This window comes from Eurypyga helias, unplaced genomic scaffold (assembly GCF_000690775.1).
Source record: "Eurypyga helias isolate BGI_N326 unplaced genomic scaffold, ASM69077v1 scaffold16451, whole genome shotgun sequence".
Classification (NCBI taxonomy): Eukaryota; Metazoa; Chordata; class Aves; order Eurypygiformes; family Eurypygidae; genus Eurypyga; species Eurypyga helias.
The window spans coordinates 15967-34275 of record NW_010231635.1 but is presented as its reverse complement, the minus strand read 5'-3'; the positions used below and the strand labels follow the sequence as shown (position 1 = coordinate 34275).

The 18309-nt window shown below is 46.1% G+C and overlaps 1 protein-coding gene across 1 annotated transcript in view; it reads right to left on the bottom strand.

Annotated features, from left to right (window-relative positions):
• The window catches only part of LOC104516725 (casein kinase I), an 83981-nt gene extending 69652 nt beyond the window's left edge, over positions 1-14329 (bottom strand). The window contains exon 1 of the mRNA XM_010161155.1: positions 14224-14329. The gene's annotated coding sequence lies outside the window, so the exon portion shown is untranslated. The remainder of the gene's footprint in view (positions 1-14223) is intronic.
• Between the last annotated feature and the right edge of the window lie 3980 nt (positions 14330-18309).

The following is an 18309-nucleotide window of genomic DNA, read 5'->3' as shown; positions in this document are numbered from 1 at the left end:
CAAAGAGGGGCTGAGAAGCATTTGGCCATGCCTCAAGATGAACACAAGCACTCACCAGGTTCGTGCTATGAAGAACACATTCTTGTCAAATGCCAGCTAACATCACTAAAACCAGTGTCATTAGAAAGCAGCAACAAAGTAGGATTCAGCTGTATGCGCTCTCTACCCCAGCTTGAGAGCTGCAGGTGCCCAGACTCAGCTTGTGACTGCCTGATGGGAACAGGTTGCCTCTCCTCTGCCCCACCAATACCCAGAGTCCTTCAAAGAGCTGAGGGTAAACAAGCAGAACAGTTTTTTTGTGGCCTCAGATCAGAGGAACACCAAAATGTATGCCAAAGCTTATAATCAGGTCCTAAAAAGAGCTTCTGAAACTCAGGTCCAGGATGTCAGCCTCTGAAGCCAGGTTAAGCAGAGACCTGGGATGATGCCTGCAGCAGCAGTGCACCCTCTGCTCAGTACCGATCGACACGTAGGTAATACAGCGTCCAGCACACAGCTGTAAGACTGAAATACTGCTAGACAGGGCCGAGAAAACAGGCTATGCCTGCCCATGTAAAACATCACATTGATGCTGCTAAGCATTTTCACCTGATGGCTCAGGAGACAGAGGAAAGTTAGTTTGGCTCCTCGCGGCACTGAGCCCTAAATGCAGGTGTAACGGCACTTTTGGTGTCCAAGCATCCACTACATAAAGTAGCAAAGCCAAAGCAAAAAGAGAAAACAGCAATTCCATGCAAAAGGAATGACATTATGAAGGTGCCTCAAAAATAGGTGCCTTGAGAAAGACAGCCTCATGCAAATATCTAATCCAGTGCAAGGATTTAGGCACTGAGCACCTACACACACCATAAATCAAGCAAGATTCATCCTAGCTTAGGTGTGTCCTCCAGGGATGAATACCAGCAATCAGCCAAAGCAAATTTGGCTTTAAGAAAGGCCGTGTGCTTTCCTGTCCTACTGTGGGGCAACACTCGGCATCACAGCAATTCAAGTTGTTCACCACTGCACAGCCTCAAATGGAGAGAGAACAAAAAGAGAAACCTGTAAGGGGACATGATGCAAAACAAGAGTTTAAGTGGGTAGAAGTCAGAAGTAGACCTTGTGTAGTTAAACTTTAAGACCTGGACTGGCAAGGAAAACCCAAATGCCCCATAGAAAATAGGGAAGCAGCCAACCCTGCCAAGTCTGCGTGACTCCATCCCACAGACTCTCGCTGTTGCCCAACAGACTTGACTTGGCCCCTGTCGCCAGGTTGCTCATCACCAGAAACTCCTTGTAAGAGCCAGTTAATAAACTGGAAACAGAGTGATGTAAGAGATGCAGATATTCCAGCTCACTCTCTAAAAAACAAGTATTGGTGATGCTAAAAGGAGAGACAAGTGTTAAGAGGAACACAAGAAAGCTTGAAACATAATGACTTAATGTACATGTCTTTGGTTTAATGCATGAACTTGACCTTCTCCTTACTTGAAGATCCGGCCTTTTCTGGCAGTCACGGGACAGACGATCAGACCATGCTGTCACTTCATATAATTAGACATTTGGCAGGAACTCAACTGTCATTACCTACATATTTTGCTTGCCACTGAACTATGTCTCAAACAGAAAACTATGTACCTGAGACCTATATACCGAGACAAATCTCCCCAGCCTTTAATGTGCTGTTTATTTGGAGGTCATCTGCTGTGATACAGGGGTGACAAACCTCGCAACATGTGCAGAGGTTAAAGAGCACAAGGGTAGCTGGAAAGGTAAGAACCAAGACTCTTGGTTAATAAATCCTGCTTGTTTGGGCTTAATAAACACATTGCTTCAGCCTAAGCAAACAAATCTCGGAGCTGCTACCAAGAAGAGGCAGCAGCTGCCTGCACCCCAATTGCCTGCCATCACCTCATTCTCTCCCACCCCTCTATTTTTTGTAGGGTAAGGTTTTTAATAGTGTAGCTCACTTCCATTAAAAAGTGACAGAGATTAATATTTAAGGCACTGTTACGCTCAAAGCCTGAAACCTGCTGCAGCGATTTGTCTTCCCTTCCCACCATGGGATTATAAAATAACCATAAAGTCAGCAATGCAGCTGTCCCACGGCCCCAAAACAAGCTGGCAAAACCTCCACCTATCCTACAGGGTGGCATCCTTACGGCATATAAAGAACCACCTTTTCCTTTCTCTCAGAGATTTCAGAGTTCCCAAGTGTGTATCCTTATGAGGCACTTCAGGTGTCGGAAGGGACCGATCCGGAGAGCCTACGCAATTGAAAGATGCCAAGAACTGCACACAGACCAAGCAAAACGCCTGCTGGATGAGTACAGACCCCTTGCAGGAGGGCCAAGAGATAGTTTTGTGAAATAATCCTGTCTCTTGCCTTTTTAATTTTTATTTATTTATTTCTAAACCAAGCAAAGGTCACTGCTTCTGCTGGCAGCTGTGAGCTGCCTCCTCCCCAGTGCAAGGTACAGGCTTGGTTACTGGTTTCGTCCGTGCCCGCAAGCGGCAAGATCGGCTACACCCACACAGACACCCTAAGCTTCATAAAAACCTGCACTTCCTCGGCAGAGCAGTTAGGCGTAACAATCCCAAGATGCACAGACAGTTGCGATCGTTCACAGAAAGGAAACGCGTGTGCCGAGCTGTTTCCTCGATGTGGCAAGGAGGTCACCCACATCACCAGCCTGCAGCGGAACGCCAGGCAGAAGCCACCGATACGCCAGAAGCAAGCCACGCAGCTTCAAAAGTATTTAATACTTGAAAGTTTCTGTTCTTGGTTGGTTTGGTGGGGCTTTCCTGTCCACAGATGTGAAGGTAGCAAGGTGACAGCGGCTTTGAAGTCTTCACGTGCTGGACGGGTGTTGTAGTTTCTTCCAGACTGATTAGCAAGCACAGTCCCACACCCAGCATTTTTCTACCCATGCTTCACAAGATGCAGCTTCTTCATAAAAAGTCACCCGCGCCACTTGCCGAGGTGAGGTCCATGCGCTACGTCAGGTAGAGCAGCATCAGGAGAGGCAGCCTCATGTGCCGACACCGGCATCCCATGTCAAACCACCCAGCACACTGGGACACGTCTGGGTGGCACAAGCAGCGTGAGGGATGGCCATGAGCCTGCTCTGGTTTCTCACAGAGACAGTCTGGAGATCAGCTCTGGGGGTTTCTTCTGGCTGTACCCATCCAGCTGACAGCATCTGCCTTGACAAACCATCAAGCTCAAATTTCCCCCCTTAAGTACACAGTAATCAGACAAATTTAAATTTGCAAAGGATCAGCCTGGTTACAAAATGTCACCATCCCTTCCTCTTCACACTCTTTATCCTGAACACAGGTTCACAAATACAGGCGGCCAAACAACACCCTGCCTTCGCAAAGGGTGATGGAGAAGGTGTCCAAGATGCAAAAGGGTGTTAATGCCAGCGAGGGTGTGCGGCAATCCACAAAATCCCTGCGTACCAAGCAAAAACCATAGTCCTTTGCCTCCACAAGAAGGCAGTCTGAAGGTGGGCAGCACCACTGTCCCCCCACTGAGAGCCCAGCCCCACGCAGCAGGACCACACGGTGACTCTGCAGCTTCCTAAACAGCCCCATTTTTTGGCTGCAATCAATAGCTCCAAAGCCATATCCAGCTTCCGCAGTGTGTTTATTTTCATTATCAAAGCCAGACGTATTCGGCGATGCTGCTGTGCTGAGGTCATGGTGGTGGATTTCATTCATGCCAACCTCTGCCACTGATAACCCTCTGCATCTCAACACCATCCCACCACCTGATGCTGATTTCTCAGGTCAAGAAACAGCACTTGGGTAGTAAGTGGACGTCTTGGCTACCTTTCTGATAGGTCACCTTGCTGTTTTGCTTCCATCCCTCTGGATGGAACTCCCCAGTGCCAGAAGAGGATCACCACTAGAGTTATTCAACACCCAAAACAAGGGCAGTGGATGCCCAACTCACAGCCCATTTGGTTTCCAGCAATGACTGCGAGCAGCAGGATGAAGCAGCACCAACGCAAGCGTCCAAGCTCACCTTGCATTTGCTGGAGCAACGTCAGCTTCAGCAAACAGCACGCAAGCCAGCAGGGGAAATCAGCTGAAGAGACGTTTCAGTTTTGGAGAGGTAATTTTACACAACAGCTTTTCCTACTTTTCTCCTTTCCCTTGTGTTAAAGACTTTGCACAGTTCATGGCCTGGCTCCTCTGTTTGCTGTAAACTTGAGACATGCCTATGTAAAGTGAATATTGTGCCAAAACAAACAAATCTTCCACCCACTTGCGGTCCGGCAATCTATTAGGAAGGAAAGGCAAGGCACATACCATTAAAACTATAAATACCACCTAGTATGAACAAGAGTAAAGTCTTGCGGTTAACAGAGAAATATTTTGCTTTGTTCCTCAAGAAAGGTGTTGAGACTTAGATGTTGGCATCCCTGTTTGCATCCCTTAGGTGTTGGCATCCCTGTTTGCAAGCTTCCAACCCATCCATGTGTTTCAATCCCATTTGACAAAGAACTTAAACTTCTCCAGTTATTATGATGAAGCCAGAGGAGACCGATCCACATGTGTTCCCTCACTGAGGAAAGTGATGAAGCACAAGCTCAGTTATGCAGGGTAACACAAAAGAACGCACATGGGAGAGGAGTTGCTCATCCCCATCCACAAGAAAAGCTTGGCAGCTTGGGTTTTATTAGATACTGGATTATCCAAACACTGAAAGCACATCTCCTAAGCTGTTCTTGAGGCCATTTACTCCCTCTGCTGCAGGATCAGAATTAAAGAGAGCTTGGGGCAATGCATGGGTATTTGTTTCTCAGCTAAGATGTCCTGATGAGTGCAACCTTCCTCCCACAGCACACAGTACCTGCTAGCTCTGCTGCTGTTCATAGGTACAACACACACCAATAACCATATCAGCTTGCTTGCTGTTCAGCAAGCGAGAATGAGCACTCTGCAGGCATTTCCAAGTGAAGCGGTCTACCGAGCACAGAAATGAAGGCATAAGGAAGCGTGGAAACAGGAGAAGCTATAGTAAGTGCAGCTCCACGCTATTGTTTTTCCCATCCTATAACGACTTAACAATTAGTGACACTGCAGAGAGCCTAAAGATTTCTCAAGAAGCAAAACAAGTGCCTGTGATAAGATTAAGGCGACCCAGATGAGTGTGGTGCAAAGAGATTAGAAGACACCTTATGGCTTCGCCTGCATGAACGACGGGGAGAAACTGAACCTAACACCCAGCAAAGAAACAAACAGTAAGCAAGGAGCCAGGCTCAGAGAAAATCCTTGGTTCATGAAGTCGGAGGAGAAAGCTGTTTGTTCTACCCTTCCACGCTTACCCAGACTTAAGAGTTAAGTTTATCTTTTAGAATGAAGTAGAGATGCAACACAGGTACTCGCAGAGATTTGTAGCCAAGGAAAGCACATCCTGATGATAACATTGCTTTGCCCTGCAACACGTTGCCTTGGACTAGTTAGGGCTGGCAGATTTCCTCATGTTGGGCTTTAGCATTTATTTCGCAAGCAGTAATCTTGTTCAGCAGAGAGAGGACACCTTATTCCACCCTGTTAGTTTTAATATCATCTAAAACAAGTGGGATTTTTGGGCCATGCAGAGAATCTCCTATTCGTGGGAGGAGTCAGTACCTGCGTTACCAAGTGCCTTTCTGTATTCTGAAAGGCACCAACCTCCCATCCAAATCCTTCCCCACCACCAAACCTCCACCTAAATAAAGGCTGAACCTCTAAGAATACATTGCTGAAACTCTGCCCCCCTCAACTACAGATCACCTTTAGGTACCATCCTGAAACTGTATATTCAAGATGAATGACCCCACTGCAGTGCCTGTTCCTCTTCCACACAAAACAGCATAGCCTTGAGAAAGCTGAAAACACAAGCCCAGTGCTTCAGCCTACAACGCAGTTCTTCCACAAGGAAAGACAGCACCTCTTGAGAGCATCTACACACCATGCCCAGTATTGGCCTGTACATCAGGCACTTTTCAAAAGTCATCTTTTGTGGTTTGAAACCTGAACACGGCTCCATATTCAGCTACAATATCCCTCTAATCAACACATGCGAAAAAAAATTCATGCTATTTCCAGCTTGGCCTTCTCAGGCAGACAGTGAAAACCGGCAGGTGGCACAAGGACGTTTCAGATTTTCCAGAAGAAATTCATACCATGAAAGTGCAGGTGCAATGAGAGCACGAGCAAGCCCACCGAGACGCACCAAGGGCACAATACTCCCTCTTAGGTGGCCGGTAGCAACCTCTAGCCAAGACCACAGGAGTGCTGGGAATACACAGCAGTGCTCTGTATCAGAGCTACAGACCTGCAGACCCTTTCATGACCTCAGTGACATCAATGCAACAACACTGGACTGATTTTTCCCACTTGACTGAACTTGTCCCGCTTCTCTCTGAATCCGCGTAGCCTTCGGGTACCCACAGCTCGCAGAACAGTGCTCTGCAGCGTCAAGCGAGCCATCCCATCTACTTTTTGAACCTACAAACTTCAGGGCTCATCTGAGATTAACCAGTGTCCCTGTTCACAGGACCAACACTATGTCCCTAAAGGCAGCATCCCAGAAAAATTGAAACTTGATACAGCAAACTTCTGGCCAGCTTCTACATCTACATCAGAAAGGTCTTGTCTTTTCCTAAGCCACATTTCCATTGATAAGCAAGGTAAGAACTGGAAGAATATTGTTTTGTCATGGAAACTGTACAGATTTGATTCTCATTCAGCTGGAGAAGAAAATTCAGGAGAGGAGGACATTCAGGACAATCTGACATTTGCTGCCTTTTAAAGGAAATGCTAAAAATTAGACTTCCCAGCATCTGAAGATTCAACATGAAAATAGAACCAGTCAGATGTCCAACAGCTGCCAGAATGTCCCCAGGGTACCTCACTTCACTACCTGCACTCTCAAGTGGTTTACTCCAACACTGCAAACCTCTGCTGCTGCTTGAGGATGGAGAGGTGACAGCAACCGTGCATCTGCCTTTAGAAATGGCCTACTATTACCTGTCAGCTGGCTAGGAAGCAGGTAGGAGAGTGCCCATCTGAAGCTTATCTCCTCTTCTTGCACAAGACACAGGCACAAATGCAGCAGAGTATGTTCTGAGACTCCTCACACCAAAGCAAACAGAAGATCCCACTTCCAGCAGCAGTTTATCTGAGCACAGCCGAGTTACAGCAGCCAGCAAACCAGCGCTCATCGTCAGGACGCTTCAATTCAACCGCACAGGGGTTGGCTGAATTACTGCTCAAACTCTTTGGGTTTCCCTTGAAATGCCACCAAATATAGGTGACAATGCTCACCCATCCTCTGACCTCTTACACACCCACATGCTGAGAAAATAAAAGGATTACGATTTTACAGGAATTACTCCCCGGATTACTGTGGTAGGTGCATGTTGGCAGTGGGTTTTTGGTTGTTTTAAGGAAGGGTCAGTTCCACTATACGACAGATTTTCCAATTCGTGTATACATACAAGAAAGCAGCTTATACCTGATCTATGTTGTGATCAGATACATCTCGTATTTATTAACGAGCTTTATTTTTCCTGGTGGTAGGTTTTTTTCCAGGAAAGCAAATCAGTGAGACAAAGCATCCATGCACCGCTCAAAAACAGCTTTCACAGATCTATTTACAACAGCACAACCACAGAGTTTGGGTGCGAGTCAAAGCTCCATATGTACTCTGCTTCTGGTTCTGATCCTAGAGTAGCTCAAATACATGGAGTCATCTTTAATATTCAATCAACTCCAAGTGCTGAAGCACAGAAAGAGGGTTCAGGGTGATGAGAAAAAGCTCCAAAACCTTAGAAGTGAAACAATTAAGCATTTACCTCCACATTAACCACGAGCCCAGGGAAGTAAACAGCAAGCACGCCTCTCAGCCAGCCATCGGTTTACGTAGCGTTTTCTATCCGCTTCCCATGCTCTTCCTAGTGGCTACCTTCAGGTGAACCCCCAAACGGCTCCACAAGTCCTCCACAGCACCCCACGAGTCTGAAACGCTGCTTCCACATCAGACTCCTCCACCCCATCCCCAGGGATGTAACAGACCATGATTAGTCTAGACTACAGCTGCCTTAGTAGTTTAGCAGCCAGGCTGAGACAGGCTAAAAACTGAAATTAAGGAAAGACAAGGCAACTCCAGCCCAAAGGAGCCTCCTGGAGTCAGCAGGCGCAGGTCAGGGTCACAGCTCTTCAGGGCAACACCCTGCCCGTAAGACACAAACCAGCTCCAAAAATGGCACCAGCAGCACACTGGCATGCTACAACCCAGGGAGCACAGGACAGACAAGCAATGGGAAGCACCAAGTACTGCCCAGCATAGTGCTGGGTAGGAGGGAGAAGTTTATACCTTCCGTGCCCAGAGATAGGTCAGGCAAAGCAGTGCCCAAGCGTGCCACTTCCTCCCTACTCTCACACACCTCATTCTGACCTTGCCTGTTCCCAGCTTCCTACTCTGCCCATGTCCTAAGTAGAAGGAATGACAGAGTCGGGATCAAAGCCAGGCTTTGGATGTCTCCTGGGGGGCTGAAGGAAACAGACGTGAGCTGGTTAGCAGAGCTGAGTAGCCCCCAAGTTTACCAGAACAGCCATACCTGGTATATACACATCAGATGGCCTATTCTGTTTAACAGGTAGCTACCCTAAAAGGCATCTTCCTGATCCTCCATCCCTTAAACACCCTCAAGCCTCTTCATTTCACCAGCTCCAGCACTCATCTAACCTCTCAGCAAGCCAACTCCAGAACTGCTTGGCTTTCTGTCAGGTTCCCAAGCTGAATTGCTACTGAGAGGTTGAAAAAAGCCTCAGAGACAGCCCGTGGAAAGGTACAGGTAGAGGGCATCATCCTTTTCAGCAGCAGCAGGATGTCACACGTTGCTGTTCCATTAAATGGGCAGCTGAGGGACCTGTGGACCATTGGACATACATGATTCTTCTACCATCTCAAAATAAAGATGTGTGCTCGAGGAGTTCCGCTTCCCCTGTTGTTTGGTAACCTTCAGTAGCTCTTTTCAGACCCTGGATAACAGCAGAATGTCAAGAACATAATGGCTTTCATTTGTGTTAGCTGCAGTAGCAAGAGCTTTCACTGAAACTGCAGCCACATCTTCCACCCTTTTGTTTCTGAAACACTGGGATGCAGCACAGCCTCCCTCCCCCATCCCACCGGGAGAACACACAACAGGAAATGCTGAATTTCAAAGCTGGCAGATACGTAGTAAGCAAACTAATTTGGTAGCATTTTGGAAAGGAGTTACCTAGGATGTACTTAAAGGAGAAACAAATGCAATTGTTGTGCAAGGATGACAAGAGCCAGTAAACACAGGAAAACCCAGCTAGTGAGCAGCGAGCACGTGGTCCATCAGCTCGTTTCAGCAAGGTCTTACCATACGTATCCCCACACACTAGTTTTGAAAATTATTGAAGAGGCAAACCTGATGCAAGCAGCACAAAGGAAAGGAGTTTGAGGAACTCTTTCAAGTGACAGTCTCGCATCTGACTAGGACATCCAAGTTACTCCTGCTTAACCAATGTCAAAATGTTGTGGGAAGACATCTAGAACCTCTGAAAAAGCATCAAAATTAAGGCCTAACACTTATCAAAATCCCTTAACTGTGAAGACTAGAGCATCTCCAATGTGTCCTGAAGTATTTCCAGCATCAGGGAAGTATTATTTCTGGCAGAAGCATCTCTAACCTAGACTGGCAGATACTTTGACTTTTGAAACCTTGAAGCCATTTGCAGAGCCACACTTCTGTATCAAATCCATGCTTTCCAGGTACAGACCTGTCACCAGTATCCCCAGTTAAACACCAATACATCTATTCTTCAAGATAATTTGTGCAGATTTTCACACATTTAGATTCTTAGAAGCTGCATCGTACCCACACCAAGCACGCTGTTCAGAGACTGAGAGTCCAGCCAGGAGACCACCTGGTAACCACCTCCTGTAACTGAGAGTCCAGCCAGGAGACCACCGTTACAGTCACCTTGGCTGTCCAGCACACACACCTTCATGTCCTAACTGCACAACAAGGGGACGCACAACAGGATCTGGAGCAAGATATCTTTGTAGGGAAGGGAAATGGCACAGCTCTGCTTTGATTTATCTTGTCTCGGCAGACCCAGAGTAGAAGAGACCCAAAAATCCAGGTACCACATCATTCACCTCCAGCTCAATAGTCCCTGTACAGTCTTCTCCAACGCAGAGCAGTCTTGGAAGGACAGTGCTACTTCAAGCCCTAGAATGGGGATGTTCCACAGACAAGAGCTGCTTGGACTTCCCACCAGTCACCATCAGAATTACTCACTCCAGTAAAACACTGGGGCAACATCCAGCTGAAAAATTGAGACGGGAGTTGTTTTTCCATGGAAATATGAAATAGCTGGTCTAGCGAAGCACAAGGCTTGATGACAGAAGACCTACAGGTATGTAAGCAGCCTAGCTGACAGCCAGAATCCATTGCAGGATCAGCACGGCGGCATATCCACCACACAGACTTAGCCCATACAGTGCTAATTGCCCAAGTAATGCTAATTCTCGTATGCCAGCTTGATCCCATCCCCGCCTCCCAACAGTACATTTATGGAAACACTAAAAACCATGGAAAAGGCCTCATATCATACCACAAAAACTAAAGATCCATCGTTGCTCGAATGAGACTGCAAGGCTTCCACTGGGTTTTTAGCAAGGCAATGGAAATCATGCTGACATGCAATTGTTCCACCCCCATGTTCGCCTTCACACATTTCTTACAGGTCAACGTTAAAGAATTAAGGCTTGTTCAGCTAAACATCTGGTGACTGTTGCTAGAGGAAACAGACTATCTGCAACACTGGAGCAAAAATAATGAGTTATATAAAAGCCAGACTGCATAACCAAGAACAAGCATCTTGCCAGTCTGTGAGCCTACAATGTTACATGAAACCTCGCATTTAATTTTTGGGTTAGAATACAACAGAGTGAACCTGTACAAAAGCAGGAAGATTCAAGTTTTCTCTAAGCATGAGACTATAATCATGCTGTATTGTAGTTAACCGTCTAACTAGCAGCTGTTCTAAAGATTTTTCCGTAAGCAGCAGAGACAGATGAATTACTGCTTAAAAAATGGACCAGTTCAGCTCTAGGCGCTTTCAGGCTTAGATCAAGTCAGTACAAGTTGAAGAGGTATACCAGATGGTTTGGGCATTAACTGTTCGAGTTAGGGGCTCCCCCGTGCCTAGTGGAAAAATGTTTTTTCCTTAATGCTACAGAGCACCTTTTTGTGGTCACTGTACCCTTTTCCTCAGTGTTTCCTCAACCCAACAGCTGAAGCTACACTGCACTCAGAAGGTGTGATTCTGTACAAAAAGTTGAGGTGCTCTAATGGCATCACCATTTGAATCCCTAAGACCAACTAGAAGCCTTATAAGATTACAGATCTTTGAGATGGGCTTTATGGATGGTGAAGTCCCACAACAGGAGAGCCAGTATTCCTGAGAACATCTCAAGCAGCGTAGCTCTAACATACTGGAATTGCACTTCACATTATGTACCTTTCTACAAATAGATATTGCTGTTCTTTGAGGAGGGCTTCAGCACTTAAATAATCCAGAAGCCTGATGGATGACTAATACAACTAGAAAGCTTCACATACTGAAGGATAATTTAGCTACCACACATTATCAGGACCACTCTCAATACAGAGCCAAGGAACAGCAGAGGCACCTATGGCATTCACTGCTGTCTCCCTGGTTTTGCCACAGGCTCCAAGACTTTGGATCCAGTCCTCCAGCACTGCCTGGAGAAGCCCACTCAGCAGTCAGCCCCAATCGTTTAGACGGCACAGCCTTCTCCTGTGCAAGCCTCCCTTGGCCACTATGTACTGTACCTACTACTATGCAGCCAGCCACGCCAACACACCACTTCGCGAGCGCAGCAGAGATGTACCACGTGAGCAACCGTTTAAGCCGGGAATTTAACCATTTAACCAGCAGCCGCTGCTGTTCTTACTCATTTACATAATCCAGGAAAAAAGTTTGCTCCTAAAGCCAGATCCCTCAAGCTGGATGTGGTTCACCGATCACACTGCAGGACAGAGTCAAGCCAACTCTTCACTTGGATGGAAAATGCCTGTTCCCATAGCACAAATGCAGGAGTGGAACACCTGGCATAGGTTTCCCCAGGCCAGTGCACCCCTGCTTGGGGATCCTCGGGCAGGAAACACCCAGATGGAGATTCCAATGCTCCTTGAACGAGCAATGACTTGAGTCAGGCTGCTAGCGTACACGAGTATGAGCAAGTGGAAGTCATGAAACGGGAAAACCAGAGCTTCTTTAAATATTAAATTTAAACATACAGAAAGATAAAAGCAGAAAGGAACAGATATGAGCTGCCAATAGGCAGCTTGGGAGCAAGATCCATGTCTGAGACAGCACCACTTTCCAGTGTCTCAGAATTGATAAAGAATTCCAGTAACATATTATCAACTTTTTCTGTATTAAAAAAAGACAAGATGGGTCTCCTCACTGTATCGTTTAGCATCCATGCTGCCTACAGTCTGTGCTAAGAACCCACATCCTCACGTGCAAGTGGCTGAACAGAAAGCGAGGGGGGGAACAAGTGAGACACCGTGAGCTGGGTAGAAGTTCACACCAGTGAAACAGCACACTATGATCCCAAACAGGGACCATAGGAAACAGGCTGAGCTGATAAAAAAAGTTCCCAAGATCCCAGACATCATACAGGCAAGATGAAGAAAAACAAGCCAAGTACCTCAGTCACAAAAAAATAAATTCTCCACAACATCACATCGACAATGCTTTAGACTTCAGGAGCTTATCTTTAAGACAAAACAATACAAAATGAAGCACAGTCAGGTGACTAGTGTCCACTGGCCTCATCGGAAAATACTAAAAAGCAGCGTACTGCACCAGTCTGAACTGCTCAAACTAAAGACTTTTCAAACAATTAATGGCACTCGTACTACTGGCACCAATAAAAGATAAATCAGTTTTAGGGGATGAAGCTGCAAACTAATTTGAGATATAAGATCAAGCAAAATTGAAAGCAGATTTCTCCTCCATGCTGGAGGCTACAGAAAGCATGAAACCGTTGTCCATCCATCTGCCCCTCACTCCCCTAGCTGAAATTACCAAAAGTCAGGAGCTCATTAAGCTTTCTACATACAAAATGCAAAATGGAAATCACAATTTAGAAAGAATTTGTTTTGTCACATTATTTTGTCCAAAAGGAGAAACGGTATTCCCTAAGGATAATACAAAATTATAGCTCCAAAAATGCTTCAACTACCGAATCACTATCACTTAGTCTGCACTGGTTTATGTTTGAACAGAAAAATAGTTTGTTGCTATAGATATGTTTTTTAATGAAGTCCAGACAGGGAAGCCTAGTGCCAGCTTCACTCCTGCTGTACTCATTATGTACACCCCAAAAAAACTCCTGCCAAGCAGAGGCTTGCACTGCTCTCAAGGTCATCGCTTCTATCAAATCAAAACACTGGCTTGTTTTGTTTACTTTCATCACTACTGCTTGTTTCACGAAATCAAGGTGTTCATCCCCACTGGAATCAAACACCCTCACCTAAAAACATTAGTACCTTTGATTTCTTTGTTCCAGAGAAAAAAATTTTCCCAACATCTTCAGTTTTGATTTTTCTGCTCATTTCATAGGCCAAATGTAATAGAATAGGCAACCTAGCCCATATTTTACTTGTCACACTGGACAAACGCTTACATACAGACCACATCACCTCTTCCCCTGGTAACAAAATTAAAGCACTTTTAGAGAAGCTTCAGTTCATCACAAGAGACTTTGGACTCTTCCCAACTTTAATCCTACCCAATTTCCTTGTGGGAGATTCTCACTACTGACAAGCAGCACTGCAGCTACCTACTTCTCCGCTCAACAGGTATATTTCCAAAAATAAAGCCAGGGAGAGTAAATCAGGGATGCAGGTTCCCAGAGAATTTATTTCAGGTGAAAAATGCTGACAAAATTGGGGGGGGGAGGAAATAAGGAATAAGAACTAAACAACTTGCATTTGGATTCCTAAGCATCCTTCCACAGGCTTGACAGGTATTTCATGTACCCTGGTTAAAATGTTACTGGATTTTATAATGTATTCCCTTATAGATAGTTGGGTTTGGGCTTTTTAGGAAAAAATATTTGAGTAGCATGCTAAGACATTCCAAAATATCAAGCCACAAGATACTCACCACGTGTTTTATAACTCACTTATGTTTGTTATCTGAAATCACAGGGTAGCAAGTGCTGGGGCACAGGAGCAGAACAGTAGCCAGGCAGTCATACTGTAGTGAATCTGGAAAAGAAGGAAGGAGAATTTAGAAGGTCTCCATGCAACAGTTCCTAGAAGCATCTTCCACTCTTGCTTTATTCTGCTTAAAAAAAAAAAAAGCATTGTTTGCAGTTTTCTGTTTAATACATCAGCTTCCAAGTATGCTGTGGAGGAAACTGAGACAAATACTATTCCTTATAGGAAAATTAGTATTTCTCCTTACCCCATGTTGGGGCAAACTAATAGCTTTCCATGAAACAACATGAATTTTAGTCCATAAGATGATGGCGTTTTCAAAAATCTAGATGTTTTGGGCTCTTCAGTAATTTTGGGGTTTGTTTTTGGTAAACTGGGTTTCCTCACCTTGGGAAACAGGTTTCCAAACCTGAAGTCCCATGACACAGCATCCCTGGGCTGGCTCCATCTCCTGCAATGCTCCAGGCACTACGGTCAGAAGTAAGCACAAGGGGTTTGGGCTTTTTTGTTTGTTTGTACCTTTTTCCCCTTAAATAGCTCCCCCCGAGCATGTAGCCCATAGGGCAGAGCAGGGCCCAAACACTGATTTCTGAGGGGGAGCGCGCTGTAACAAGGATGTGAAGGTCGAACCAAAACAAAACTGTTTCTGGAAAACTCTGCCCAGGGTGACCTGAGACACACTGTTCTGTTCTGCATTCAAAACTTGGGCATTTAAATTCCTTTGGAAGAAAACACATGGATTGTTCTAACAAAAAAGAATTTTAAAAAGCAAGTTTAAGTTCTGAGAAGCTCTGACCATTCTCTAGAAGACAGGTTCTTCTGATGTGCCAAGTACCACGTCAGACTCCCTTACACGTGATGCTCTGCAATGGACTACAGGCTCCCTGGCACCCATGGATATTCCAACTCTGCCGAAGCTAGCACTTCTATCCTTACTTTTCTAACTACTACAGAAAGGGTAGAAGTTTAGTGGTCCATACAGACCTCTCAAACTCCTTGTTCTGTAGGTACACAGGGGAAGCAATGGTCGCTCTTTACCCTGACCACAGCAGATGGAAACCCTGTGCCAGACAGCATCTTTGCTTTCTCCAACACCAAGTCCAAGATGGCCATCACTGCGCTGCCAAGAGATGCTGCTCTGACTGCAGCGTGCAGGAATTTGGTCTACCTCTGCCCTGTACTTTCACAAATTTGCTGTCAGTCCAGTCCAAGTCACAGGTGAGCTCTTCCAATGTCCTTCATGATTTCTGTCCTCCAGAAGGATTGCTCAACAGCATCATACAAGACTTCAAAAGTCTCCATGAGCTCACAGCAGTTGTCATTAATAATCCTTGTCTACAATTACCCAGCACCAACTCCTGAACGAAGCCAACCACCGAGGTGAGGAACACAAACCACCATCCCACAGCTTCAGCATACATGCAGTGAGTGACACCCATTGCTCCAAAATGAATAGGCATTAGGTAGCTGAATAGATCCCCCCAATATTACGTTTATTGCAAAGCACTTCAGGCAAGCTTTTGTTGTACTTGACACTTCAGTTGTTCTAAGTTATTTGACCGGGTCAAAGACTGCAGCAAGGAAGAACTAGCCAAACTTGTACCAAGCTAAGCCCTACAAGGCAGGGAAAACGTAAGCACCTGTGTTCACAGGGAATGAGGGACTGCAGCTTTGTTGAGTTACTTGGCATTGCAATCCTAAAAGCACTCTTGGGCCAAGGAGTATCCCATTCTCATGACAGTCCACATATTTAAATGCTGAATGCCCTTTAACTCGGTGAAATTTGCTCTTTTGCCGCCTTGAACACGCCTCAGCTAAACTTAGAAGAAAAAGCAAAAGTTATGCATAAAAATTCCAAACGGGGTTCATTGCCCAGAAACCAACTTCATTCCTTCACATAAATCCCAGCCTCTACTAAGAAGTGGCATCTCCAAACAAGGAAGCTAAACGGAAGATTATTTATAGCTTGCCCTATGGTACAATGATTTACTTAAGGAATAAAAGTAAATACCTCACCTCACGCTGTCCTAAGGCTCAGGTTTGCACCAGGGGTTAGATATTATTCGTATTCAGCCCAAGGAACGAGGTGACAGGCAGGTTATGGAAGAGTCAAAGGTGAGAAAACCCCCACGCAGGTCAGCCTCTGCCACTTCCCATGGGCAAGGCCAGGTGACAAAAACCCATCACCGCCTCATCCAAGACATTTACTCACAGATCCTTCTACCTGCAGCAGCGACCCAACCCCTCTTCACACAGACAGGGACTCTGGCATTTTGAGAGCACGTGAGCTCGTTTTCCATCCTTCCCCCAGCTGTACACTGGTGGTGGTGGGATCACCCAGAAGTCCTGCCTGGTAGCAAGACGGCTCAAGCAAAGCGCAGAGGAGTCCGGAGAAACAGAGGGATTCAGCTCACGACCGCAGCACGCGTTAAACCCGGCCGAGAAGCCAGGAACCTCGGTGAGCTGCGGGCATGGCATGGTACAGAGAGCCACCTCTCACAGCAAGAAAAAGCAATGGCTGACAAGCAAGAATATGTGGCCAACCCAGTCGGAGCACTAGTTTATCAGGGTAACAAGCTCTAGCCTTTTCCAGAAAGCCTCACTGCCCAAAGCCTAGCATTATGCAAAGCCCTGGGGACCACGTCCCTTCTTGACGCAGAGACTGGGGTAGCTGAAAGAACAGCTGTGGAAGGAAGAATGACAAAGAGGCAGTCCAAAACCACGAACAGCAAGAGGGACCTCTTCTATTTTGACAGATAATTGAACCATTTAGTGTTTAATTAGTACCTCCAGACACCAAGCCCATTTCCTGTGACATCTCCTTGATGACACCAGCCAGGCCTTAGGCTTGGAGACACGCATCTCAGCTGGAACTCAGCACACCTTGGCGTCGCACGACCGTGCGGAAGTCTCACAGAACCCTCCGATGAGGCTGCTTTGCTCCCCACCGCGCAACTCTCATCAGGAAGAAGAATCACTTATTTTACAGCGTGCCAAAACCAGAAGGCTATGAAGCATTCCGGGAGTGTGGAGCTGGGTACCGATAGGTCCCACACACCTGTATTCAGGACATGCTCCTCCCCATCGGAGAGGCAAATCCGCCTCTTCTCAACACACTGCCAACAAGCAGCATTTCCGTTCAGCCTTCAAAGGCCACAACATTCAGAAAACACACCATCACCACATCACTGGAGAAGCCCCACAGACCCCCAAAACCTCTTCCAGCCGTCAGTGAAAGAGCACAAGACTACACCAGAAGCTTTAAGCCCTGATAGATGTTTCCCCCGTTACTTTTCAAAACCAGGAGCAGATGAGAAGCTTGAACCATTCTACAATTCTATGATTGTTTCTGTTTCAGAGTAAAAACTAACGTCCCTGAAGGCAGCTTGTGAAGAGATTACATTTGCTACCTTAGAATACACAACCAGGTCTTTCATCTCCGCAGGGGGCCAGGGAATGCTGTGCCAGCCCGAACCAAGAGACACAGTTTCCAAGGCATAGGGCTTGCACGTTCGGGGTATGCCACGCTGTCCGGCTCCTGGAGGAGATCGCTCCCACTGCAGCAGGGAAGGTGACTCCACAAACCCATTCCTTATTAGCTCTCCTGGGAAGCTGGTACACAGACAGTTTTTGGATCTTTTGTACTTTGGCTCATTGTTATTTTATTATCAGTTAGCAGCATAAAACTCTGGGTAATACTTAAAAAAACCTTGTCACCTTTAGGCTTGAGGCATTTATAGTCTTAATTTAAAGAATGGGAACAATATTAAAATTCCAGCCTCATGGACACTGCTGTACTCCAAAGTCTTCACTGTCCAGCATGGCAATAAAGGCCAACGGCATTAGACGATGGAACAAAACCTCAGGAGCAAACGTGACACGCCAGCACTCACACCAAGAACTTTGCTTAGCAGCGCACAGGATGCATAGCTCTCCATAAGCAAGTGCTTTATTTGGAAAGTGATCCATCAGACCTGGATCAGCACACGTTCAGGTGAGCAGATTTTCAACCAAAGCGTTTCACACCCAT